This window comes from Bos indicus x Bos taurus, chromosome 4 (genome assembly GCF_003369695.1).
Source record: "Bos indicus x Bos taurus breed Angus x Brahman F1 hybrid chromosome 4, Bos_hybrid_MaternalHap_v2.0, whole genome shotgun sequence".
Lineage (NCBI taxonomy): Eukaryota > Metazoa > Chordata > Mammalia > Artiodactyla > Bovidae > Bos > Bos indicus x Bos taurus.
The window spans coordinates 33,100,788-33,112,899 of NC_040079.1; the positions used below are offsets into that span (position 1 = coordinate 33,100,788).

The following is a 12,112-nucleotide window of genomic DNA, read 5'->3' on the forward strand; positions in this document are numbered from 1 at the left end:
AAAGCAGAGACATTACTTTGCCAATAAAGATCTGTCTAGTCAAGGTTATGGTTTTTCCTTTTCCATACATGACCGCATGACCATACATGTGGTCATGTATGGATGTGAGATTTGGACTGTGAAGAAAGCTGAGCACCAAAGAGTTGATACTTTTGAACTGTGGTGTTGGAGAACACTCCTTAGAGTCCCTTGGACTGCAAGGATATCCAATCAGTCCATTCTAAAGGAGATCAATCCTGGGGGTTCACTGGAAGGAATGATGCTAAAGCTGAAACTCCAATACTTTGGCCACCTCATGCGAAGAGTCGACTCATTGGAAAAGACTCTGATGCTGGGAGGGATTGGGGGCAGAAGGAGAAGGGGACGACAGAGGATGAGATGGCTGGATAACATCACTGTCTCGATGGATATGAGTTTGAGTAAACTCCAAGAGTTGGTGATGGACAGGAAGGCCTGGCGTGCTGCGATTCATGGGGTCGTCAGGAGTTAGACAGAACTGAGCGACTGAACTGAACTGGGAGGTTACTTTGTTCCCCCCTCAAAATTCATGTTGAAGCCCTTAACCCTTAAACTTCAGATGTGTCTAACTTTAAAGATTATTCAAAATGATAATTAAGTTAAAACGAGCTTGTGAAGTGGACCCTAATCTGAGGACGTGGTGAGAAGCTGGCCGTCTGGAAACCAAGGAAAGAGGCCTCAGGAGAAATCAAATGGGCTGACATTTTGATCTGGGATTTTCAGCCTCTAGAATTGTGAGAAAATTAATTTCTGGTTAAAATACCCAGTTTGTGTTGGTGGGAATGCAAACTAGTACAGCCACTGTGGAGAACAGTGTGGAGATTCCTTAAAAAACTGGAAATAGAACTGCCTTATGATCCAGCAATCCCACTGCTGGGCATACACACTGAGGAAACCAGAAGGGAAAGAGACACGTGTACCCCAATGTTCATCGCAACACTGTTTATAATAGCCAGGACATGGAAGCAACCTAGATGTCCATCGGCAGACGAATGGATAAGAAAGCTGTGGTACATATACACAATGGAGTATTACTCAGCCATTAAAAAGAATACATTTGAATCAGTTCTAATGAGGTGGATGAAACTGGAGCCTATTATACAGAGTGAAGTAAGCCAGAAGGAAAAACACCAATACAGTATACTAATGCATATATATGGAATTTAGAAATATGGTAACAATAACCCGGTGTACGAGACAGCAAAAGAGACACTGATGTATAGAACAGTCTTATGGACTCTGTGGGAGAGGGAGAGGGTGGGAAGATTTGGGAGAATGACATTGAAACATGTAAAATATCATGTAAGAAACGAGTTGCCAGTCCAGGTTCGATGCACGATACTGGATGCTTGGGGCTAGTGCACTGGGACGACCCAGAGGGATGGTATGGGGAGGGAGGAGGGAGGAGGGTTCAGGATGGGGAACACATGTATACCTGTGGCAGATTCATTTTGATATTTGGCAAAACTAATACAATTATGTAAAGTTTAAAAATAAAATAAAATTAAAAAAAAATACCCAGTTTGTGGTATTTTGTTATGGAAGCCCTAGCAAACTAGTACACCATCCACAAAGGCAGTGGAATGCATTCATTGTGTGAGCTGTAAACTAGTATAAGGGCTTCCTTGGTAGCTCAGCTGGTATAGAATCCGCCTGCAATGCAGGAAACCCTGATTCAATCCTTGGGTTGGGAAGATCCCCTAAAGGAGGAAATGGCAACCCACTCCAATATTCTTGCCTGGAGAATCTTTATGGACAGAGGGTCCTGGTGGGCTACAGTCCATGGGATCTCAGCGTTGGACATGACTGAGTGACTAAGCAGAGCACAGCACACACAAACTAGTATAAATACTAATGATCAGGCCTCAAGGGAAACATCAGGCCCTGGACAAATTGGATAATCATAATAAAGTAGAGCAAAAAGGAAATTCCATTTCTCCACTTTCATCTCTTTTTTCCCCCCATTTTTTGAGCTAATAATACATGTAATAGTTAGGCCATCTAATGTCATTTTAAATATACATATGTTGAAACGAATCTATCTATCTTTGTAGCAGCAGCAGTAGCCAGAACACAGGCCACCTCTTTCCTGCTTCCTCTCATTGATTCAGAATGGACAGTTATGGGGAACCAGAGAATTGATGCTTTGAAACTGTGGTGCTGAAGAAGACTCTTGAGAGTCCCTTGGACAGCAAGGAGATCAAACCAGTGAATCCTAAAGGAAGTCAATCCTGAATATTCTTTGGAAGGACTGATGCTGAAGCTGAAGCTCCAATACTTTGGCCACCTGATATGAAGAGCTGACTCACTAGGAAAGACCCTGATGCTGAGAAAGATTGAAGGCAGGAGGAGAAGGGGACGACATAGGGTGAGATGGTTGGATGGCATCACAGACTCAATGGATGTAAGTTTGAGCAAACTCTGGGAGAATGTGAAGGACAGGGAAGCCTGGCATGCTGCAGTCCATGGGATCGCAAAGAGTCAGACAAGACTGAGTGACTGAACAACAGGAATGGGCAACAGTAGAGATGCAAGAGATGAAGCATTTGCCCACTATTCTTCACATTCTTCTCTGGCTCTGTGAGATGGATATGAATGGCTGGGAAGAAAACCATCCTTGCTGAGTGATGGGACTCCTCTGCAAATCCCTCAAAATGATTTTTAATGCTTTCAGGTTAAATGTGTGAGAACCTGGCAGCCAAGAGCTACAACATACCTTGGGATGACTTGTCCCATCCTTTATTTCTGAACTGTCTCAATCAAACCTCTGAATTTGAATCTAGTGATGTTTCTTTTCCTTTTTCTTCTCCTCCTTCCCCCTTTCCCCTTTCTATTTTGATAAGTGCTGCAGATACTCCTTCTGATGGGGATGTCAGATTTGGCGGGGGTGAAGGGGTATGGAGAAGTCCATGAGCAGTGAGTACTTTATTCTATTTTACACACATCTCATCTTGATTATGTTCATTTAGGCAAAATTAAAGTATTGGTTTGCTTTTGCCCAACTTCTCCAACCACTTTACTGCTCCCCAATCTCCTTCTTCTCAAGTATTTCATCTCTTCACCATTTCATATTTGATCTGTCTGAAGTATGACCCAAACTGTTACTTGATCTGAGCTTTACGATCCACCTCCCCACCCCTTTTGCCTCTTAAAACTCTAATTTTACTTTCATTTGTGCACTACTGGCAATCTTCAAATCTCTTTCTCTCTCTCTCTCTCTATTTTCTTACAAGCTTCATTCACTTTATTTTTTTTTCCATTTACTTATTTTTTTAAAATTTTAATTGGAGGCTAATTACTTTACAATATTGTATTGCTTTTGCCATACATCAACATGAATCCGCCACGGGTGTACACTTTATTTTTCTCATAGAAAAGTATGCGGTGGCTACAGTTGGAGCCTGGGTCCTCTGCATGGAAACTCTGGTGGAGGTCTCTGCAAGATGGTCAGTGAATTCCTAATACCAAGACTGGGTGAACACTGTCTCTTTCCAGAGATAGGAGTGAGATAACTATAGATCGGAAATGGCATCAAAAGTGGCCTTGGCCAAGTTTCCCAGAATGGTGGAGCAGCCCCTGTCAAAGGTATAGCACTCTGTCAATTCCGACCATCAGTAGAAGCTTTTTGGGCACAGGGGCTGAGACCAGGCCGGAGCCCCTGGACGCAGGCAGGGAGTGGGTGCTCCAGCACACAGCTCCAGTGACCAGTTACCTTGGAAGGGACAATATGGGGCTTGCAGATCTTATTCCCCAGTAACCTCATCGCACACTGACAATGGAGAACTTGGCCAGAATGCTGACCCCACAGATGTTAGTGGTTACCTCCTTGGGAACTTGACACCAAACCTGACATGTCCCTTGTAATTCCCGATGGCAACAAATGCCTTGAACTTGGTCTACTGGCTAGCATAGGGCTGCTTTTGCACAGGCATATTCTTCAAAACCTTCTTCTTGAGGGATGTCCTGGGGAAAAAAGTCAGTGATCTCAGATCCCTTGATCGGCAGAGAGAAGAGATAGATCTCCTCCAGGGACTTGATCTTCATGTCGTGACCAGGTGGCCCAGCTTGGTGACGTGGCAGGAGGCGGGTGGCTGGGTGAGGGAGTGGGTGGGTGTGGGGAGCGGCAAGGCCAGTCCATGTCCTTGGCCTTGCTTCTGCCAGCTTTGCAGCGTTGGCCTCAGCTGTGACCCAGGCATGGACACAGGTGCCCAAGCCTCCCAGAAGCCACTACAGGAGGGTTTAAAACACACACTGTGCACACCACACTGTGTAAAAGACAGGAATGTGCTCTAGGGCCCTGGGGCTTCCAGGTACTGCCGTGGCATCAGGGGCGTCATCCGCCATTTGCTGTTTTTACACAGAAGAAGCCAAACACCTCTGCTTTTTTCCCTACATTTTCTCCAAAGATCCTTACTGACAACACTGAATTTCTCTGTTGGTCCATCTATAAATAATTCCTTGAGGCTATTGCAAACACAGCTTCTTCTTCTCCCCTACCCTGTATCTATCCATTTCTTTCCGTTCAGACACCATGACGTCTAGAGCCTTGGAAATAAATAGATCATCTTGTATAGTCAGATTATATTTTCTATTGATTTTGAAGGTGAGAGAGGCTGCCACCCAGAGAAGATAAAAGCTTTCATGCTTCAGGACCTTATAGCAGGCAAGTTCTGGGATAGAAAATTGTATAGAAAGGCAGTCATCTTACTAAAATTAATCACTAATCCAGGTTCAAATTCACAAATTATTCTTTCTGAAAATAACAGCATCGTGGTTAAGAGCTTGAGCTTTGGAGTCCGCCAGGAAATGAACCTAAGCTTAGTTTCTCAGCAGGGATCTGTGTGTCTTCATTTAACTTTTCTGAGTCTCAGTTTTCTCAAATTGATTGTGACTATTAATATCTACCTCACGGGATAGTGTATGGCTTGCATGGGCTGTCATAGATTTAACACTTTTCACAATATCTGGCATGTAGGTGTTCAAAGATGGTACTTTTCTGATTACCATTTTATTACCATATAATTACCACATTGTTTGCATTTTACCCCTGTATACATTTGTATTTTAAATGTATTTCTTGTGTCAATAAAAATTTAATTGGTTGATCTAAAAAAGAAGAGGAAAATTTTATTCGAGCCAAATTGAAGATTATAACCCAGGAACTGTGGGAAGCCCCAGTGATTCAAGAGCTAAAGAATCTGCCTGCAGTGCAAGAGAAATGGATTTGATCCTGGTATCCAGAAGATCCCTAGAGAAGGAAATGGCAATCCAGTCCAGTATTCTTGCCTGGAAAACCCCATGGACAGAGGAGGCTGGTGGGCTATAGTTCATAATGTTGCAAGGAGTTGGACAGAACAGAGCACAAACTCAGGTACAGCATCAGAGCACTCTGAGAACTGTCCTGTCCATTAGAGGTCAAAGCACAGTAATATAAGTTTTTTGAGAAGAGAGCTGTATTTTAAATGGTATATTCTTGACAGCTGACACAATCCTAGATCTGTAAGTACACAGTGGTGGGTCATTGTGACCCCTTATAAGATGAAGAAGGAATGTTATCTTTTAAGGGATCATCTTATTGGTGCTAGGAGAATGCTGCTGTTCATGGTTGAGCAGGTATTTCTGCCTTTGGGGAGGTTTTGCTGATGTGTAACGGAGATACAGTGCACAGTAGATGCGGGGAGAGGAGGCCAATGGACCAAGAAAAAATTTTTATGTTCAAATTTTTCTTGTCATAAAATATGACTTGTATTTCTCTTTTAAGACTTTCTAAAATATATATTATATTCTTAGATTCTGACCTCTACTTTCACTACTCTGTTGTTCATATTTTTTTTTTTTTTGATGGAAACCTTTCAGGTTATGGTTTTCATGTACTTTAGGATCATTTGCTGCATATTTTTCACTGATATCCTATAGAAAATATTTAGGAACTCATTGATTTCATGTAAGAATTAACTATCTGTGTTTATGTAAATAGTTTTCTTATATTCCTGCTTTAAATACATCAGCACAGGAATCAGTCTTCTCCACGGAATGAAAGTAACATAAGCCAACCATCAAAATATTGTTAGGAATACTATGACAGGAATTAAAGTAAAAGAGCTCAAATCCCTAGAAGTTTATATTGGGGTATTTCTACAAATCTACATGCTTTCCATTATATCTGAGTCTGGAGATCTTAAGGTTAAACCAAGTTCACATTCGATTATACAGATAAAATCATTTCAATGGAAACGATGGTTCTTCAGCCAGGATGCTGAGACTTTTTTTTTAATTCCCGATTTCATTATTTATTTCTTTTTGGCTCTGCTGGGTCTTTTTTGCTGTGAGAGTTTTCCCTCCAGTTGCTGCAAGTGGGGGCCACTTTCTTGTTTAGTGTGGGGGCTTTTTATTGCTGCGGCTTCCCTTGTTGTAGAGCACAGGATTTATGGTGTGTGGGCTTCAGTAGCTGCAACACGTGGGCTCAGTAATTACGGCTCTCAGGCTTTAGAGCACAGGTTCAGTAGTCATGCATGGGCTTACTTGCTCTGTAGAATCTGGGATCTTCCTGACCCAGGGATTGAACTTGTGTATCCTGCATCGGCAGGCAGACCCTTTACCACTGAGCCACCAGGGGAGCCTGATGCTGAGTCTTAATAAGATTTTATTCTGGTGATTCTTTAGCTCCTCCAATTACATATCTTTCTCCTTTCCCAATATTACTTTTTCCAATCTCTCTACTTCCCCACTTCTCTGCTCCATTTTAAGGCTAAGTATAATCAGTACTGTTAAACTGAATTTCCATTCATCAGTAACAGAGCTCTACAAATTCTCCAACTGAAACTCATTAGCAACTGTGAATATTCCTTAGTGTTTACATTACACTGTATTTTAACCTTATTTACATGGATAACTCACACCTATCATTCCCAACTTTATAAGCCATCATAACAGGTCACACGGAGAAGGCAATGGCACCCCACTTTGGTACTCTTGCCTGGGAAAATCCCATGGACGGAGGAGCCAGGAAGGCTGCAGTCCGTCAGGTCGCTGAGGGTCAGACACGACTGAGCGACTTCACTTTCCCTTTTCACTTTCATGCATTGGAGAAGGAAATGGCAACCCACTCCAGTGTTCTTGCCTGGAGAATCCCAGGGACAGGGGAGCCTGGTGGGCTGCCCTCTCTGGGGTAGCACAGAGTCAGACACGACTGAAGCGACTTAGCAGCAGCAGCAGCAGCAGCAGCAACAGGTCACAAAAATTCAACAAAGAGAATGTCAGTTCCAAGGACTGTTAGTATCATAAGGATAAGAGTTGAATATTCATTAGTGCCAGGAAATTTTAAAAAATGTCCAGATATACTCTGGTAATTTTGTTTGCTCCAAATGACATTGGCAAACATGTAGAGTATTATTGAAGAATATTTCCAGTTATAATTATATCAAATATAATTTTAATAAATTATTTCTAAAATTGATAGATTCTAACAAAATTGCATCAGCATGTTATTCAAAGTCATTAAACCTCAAAAGGAAAATATAATCAAAGTAAAATAATTGTAAGACATGTTGGGATTTGCTAAGTAATCTTTCCATTTAGAAGTGGATTTAGACAGTAGGGTACCAAGCCTCTATAACAGAGAGTCTTACATACACACGTTCATTTAGTCTTTCATGTTAATTGATTTAGAGGGACAAATATTGATGTTTGCTTTATAAAGAAGCTTTAAAAACTCTTCTCAACCTTAAATTTTATAATTCAAGTGTTATAACTTAAAAAAATGTTTTTTTTTTTCTTTTTAATGTCGATGTGACCAAGATGCTGATTATTATCTGAGTGCTACATCACATCCATTCTCCAGGTTTCTAACTTGATCTGGGCCCAGGAGGCTGACCTCTATGGATTTCATCCCCAGGTTTTGCCCTAAGATCTCCTGTTGAGTTGGGTTGATGAGCTGCTCTGGCCAAAGTTTGGAGTACAGGAAAAATATGGCAAGGGACTATGAGTTAGAGTCCCTGGCTGAGACCCTGACTTATGTTGGTCTCAAGAGTGATCCTCAAAATGGAATTCTCAGGTTGCAACATTCACATACTTGAATGCATAGATATCCTCGTTGGGAGGACACGGGATACAATAACATCACATTACTCAAATTATCATTAAAGGTGGCATGGGATGGAATATGGAGCTTCACCAGTGGCTCAGCAGTAAAGAATCAGTCTGCAATGCAGGAGACTTAGAAGACTCTGGTTCGATCCCTGGGTTGGGAAGATACCCTGGAAGAGGGCATGGCAACCCACTCCAGTATTCTTGCCTGGAGAATCCCATGGACAGGGGAGACTGGCCAGCTACAGTTAATGGGGTCACAAAGAGAAGAACATGACTGAAGTAACTTAGCACACATGTATGTAATAGAGTACAGGGAGTGAACAAAGTAGTGAGGGACCAAATAGTCTTCCACTTAGTTGATATGGCAACCATGGGGTGGATTGTGGAATGGACTGGACACTTCTGGGTACTCTGGAGAGTGTACATTAAAAGATAAAGTCTAGAATTCCCAGTTCAAAACACTAATCGGTGGAAAATTCCAATAGCTCAATAAACCTGAAACACCAAGGACTCAGATTTTGCAGGCAAAAATGTTTGGGTAACTCCACCAGATAAAGAGTTCTGTTCAGCCAAGATGCTGGTAGAAAGTAGAGGAATGAGTGCTAAAATACATAAGCTGTTGTTATTGGTTTTGTAGCCAACTACAAAAAGCTTTCCCAGCAGTTTTAAATGAATCGCTGTCCTCTTTTTCCTTCTTACATTTTATGAAGAGTGTCAGTGGTGGCTAACATCACAGTCTAGACTCCAGGGGTGGGAAGTATGACAGAACTGATATCACTCAACCACGACACTACGGCTGATGAGATTTTGTGTTTCTCCTGTGCAGGGTTCACAAGGTCTTCATTTAGGCAAAGGTCAAGGGTAAAAGCTGAGCAGCAAAATGAATGGACCGTATGCTTTATTCTCTGTTTGCATACCCCCACCTCACACTTTGATCCATACCATGCTCTTTACCCTCTGTGTGTCAGACACTGACCTCTATTGGATTCCATTATCAGGCTTTCCTTGTCCTTTGACCTCTATCTGGATTTGGCCAAAGGGAGACAATAATAGGGTATTGGGAGGTGAAAGGGAAAGCATGTTGGGTTACTTATCCCCTCTGCACCTTTACTTTTGCTTGGCCAAAGTTGTGGCAGTGGCTGTGTTCTACAGCTACAGCTTTGGTCCTTCAGTTCCTCTTCTACGGTCCCAAATATTTTCTAGGTTATGGAGACACTATTCCCATTCTTGTCCCTTTGGTTGTGAAGTAGCAATGATCTGCCACTCTTGCTGATGATCCCTGAGTGTTTCAGTAAGCCTTGCCCATACTTCTTTCATGGAACTCTTTCAGTTACAGTCTTTGTGTTTGCCATTTCTTTCCTGCTAGTACAGCAATATCGGAGAAGGCAATGGCACCCCACTCCAGTACTCTTGCCTGGAAAATCCCATGGATGGAGGAGCATGGTTGGCTCCAGTCCATGGGGTCGCTAAGAGTCAGGCACGACTGAGCGACTTCACTTTCACTTTTCACTTTCATGCATTGGAGAAGGAAATGGCAACCCACTCCAGTGTTCTTGCCTGGAGAATCCCAGGGACGGGGGGACCCTAGTGGGCTGCCCTCTATGGGGTCGCACAGAGTCGGACACGACTGAGGCGACTTAGCAGCAGCAGCAGCAGTACAACAATATACCATTGAAGGAAGAAAAAAAATTGAGAGGGACTTGATAAGGATAGCCATTGGCAGTGGGATACATCTACAAGTGATGGAGAAAATGTGTCTAGGAGAGCAGAGCTGAGAACGCAGAGAATATGGACACAGACAACAGTCGGTATTCTAGATGAATAGCAGTCAGCATTATAGATCATAGCAATAAGTAGTGGTGTTAACTGATAGGCATGTGGGGTAAAGGAGGTGAGAATCCAAGTGAAGTTAGTCTCTGGAAGAACCTGCTAGCCAAGTGGACAAAGTAAATGAATCAGGATTTTCAGGTGTCAGGGCTTCAGGCATCAGAATTCTCATTTCTGTTTGGGACTTGGCAAGTGCACAGAAAAGCTTTGGTTTTGATGACAGTTTTTGAACAGATTACCAAACACTGTTCATTTACTTCATGCACTAGCTTGTTTTTTCATCCATTCATCAAATATGTATTGAATTCCTTTTATACTGCAGGTCCTGAGTTGGACACCAAGGCTATAAATAAATGTGTGTAAGATATATTATCTTATTTCATGGGATTCACAACTTACCAGGAGCTGAAGACATGTATGAATGTAACTAGTACTTGGTTACTAAACTTCTTTTTCTGGGTATATCCTGTAGGTACCTCATACTAGATATGCATTCAACCTTACTCCCTATTTTCTAAAAAACACAACTCTCTTCCACTCTCCATTTCATGAACGGCAGCATGGCTATGACCTTGTTTCAGAGTTGACCCCTTGGCCCATTGGAGTCAGTCATTCTTTTTTCTTCTAAAATCTGTTTTGTATACATTCTTATTAGAGGATTTTTCTTATTTATGCATCTGATGAGCAGCCAAGGTTGAGAAACTACTGTATTAGATATAAATTCTTCCTAAACTGCGCTCATAATTGGTCCATAGAGAAAGGAGTCAGCTGTATCTTGTGGGGGGAGTGTATGTGTGTTTGTGTATATCCAGGAAGGAGAAGAGTCCAGTATTTCTTGCTAAGTTGTATATATGGATCTGGTGGTGCTTGTTGGAGATGTCAGACACATAGTGTGTGATTAGTTGCTCAACCACGGATTCTCAGGATGATATTATTTGTAAGAATCTCCACATTCAAGCCGTCATCATTGTTATCAGCACTCTGGGATCTTAGGCACGGACTCGTGCAGATTGAACTCAAAAGCCAAAAATGTCAATTTATTATTATTTTTTTATAAGATACACATGTCATTGCCTGACAGTGTATTCTGTCCTGTGCAGGGAAGTCTGATTATAGCTGGACACAACCCTCTCTACAGAATTGAATGTAGCATAAAGAAAATAGGTTTCAGCTTCGGCCCCTCCCTTACTTGAGCCCTGTGAGTGCTGGGCTTGACTGGGAACTGTAGATTATTCCCAGTAGAGAAGGGAAGCCAGAGTTGAAACCAGGAAGTATTTCTATGTAAACATTTTTGGTAAATTGCCTGAAGAAATCTCAGAAGAATGGGACCTGAATTTTCAAGCCCCTAATAATTCATCATGAATTCTTTTCTTAGTATAAATAAGAATTCATTATTGTACTTAATTTTAAATTTATAATTTTGTCTTTTTTATTGAAGAAGTTCCAACAGATGGTATCTCAGGTTTCCCTCAAATCTGGATCTGTCCCTGTGTCTCTAACATGGGGATCTGGGCACTGCTGGCCTGACCAGATGATTATCTTTCATGGGCAAGATTCTGTTTACCTTTTTGATTCCATGCATCTCACAGTTCTGGGGTTATCGTTTCATTGCTTCAGGCAGAAAACAAGCAATTAAGTTACAGCTTGTTTACATGATTGTATCCCATAGAGATCTTGAGAGGAAAACAGGTTCTCCTGAAAGGGACCTGGAAAATCCCTTCAGTGATTCATTTAAAAACAGTTCCTACGCCTTAGCTGGTGGTCTTGTAGTTAAGAATTTACCTGTCAAAGTAGAGAACATGGGTTCGATCCTGGTCCAGGAATATTCCACATTCCCAGGAGCCACTAGGCCCAGGCGCCACAACTACTGAGCCAGAGAGCCTAGGGCATGTGCTCCACAAGAGCAGCCACCACAGTGAGAAGCGCACGTCCTGCAATGAAGACCTCCATTTTGGTGCTAGTCATCTGTTTCATTGGAGGGTGATACTTGTCTTTTTATTCACGTTGTCAGGCTAGTGTGCCCAGTATACCATATGTAATAATAGCAACATTACCATTTTCAAGATAGTACTCACCAGTGAAAACTTTGATATGCTTTTTGTCAATCTACCTCATGAAGAAGCATGGGTTACAGAAGACTTGTCAGAGATGAGTGATTAAAAATGTTTGTTTCCACCAT

At 42.0% G+C, this 12,112-nt stretch overlaps 1 pseudogene; it reads right to left on the reverse strand.

Annotated features, from left to right (window-relative positions):
- Positions 1-3,476: 3,476 nt before the first annotated feature.
- Positions 3,477-4,062, reverse strand: LOC113891866 (annotated as a pseudogene).
- Positions 4,063-12,112: the final 8,050 nt, after the last annotated feature.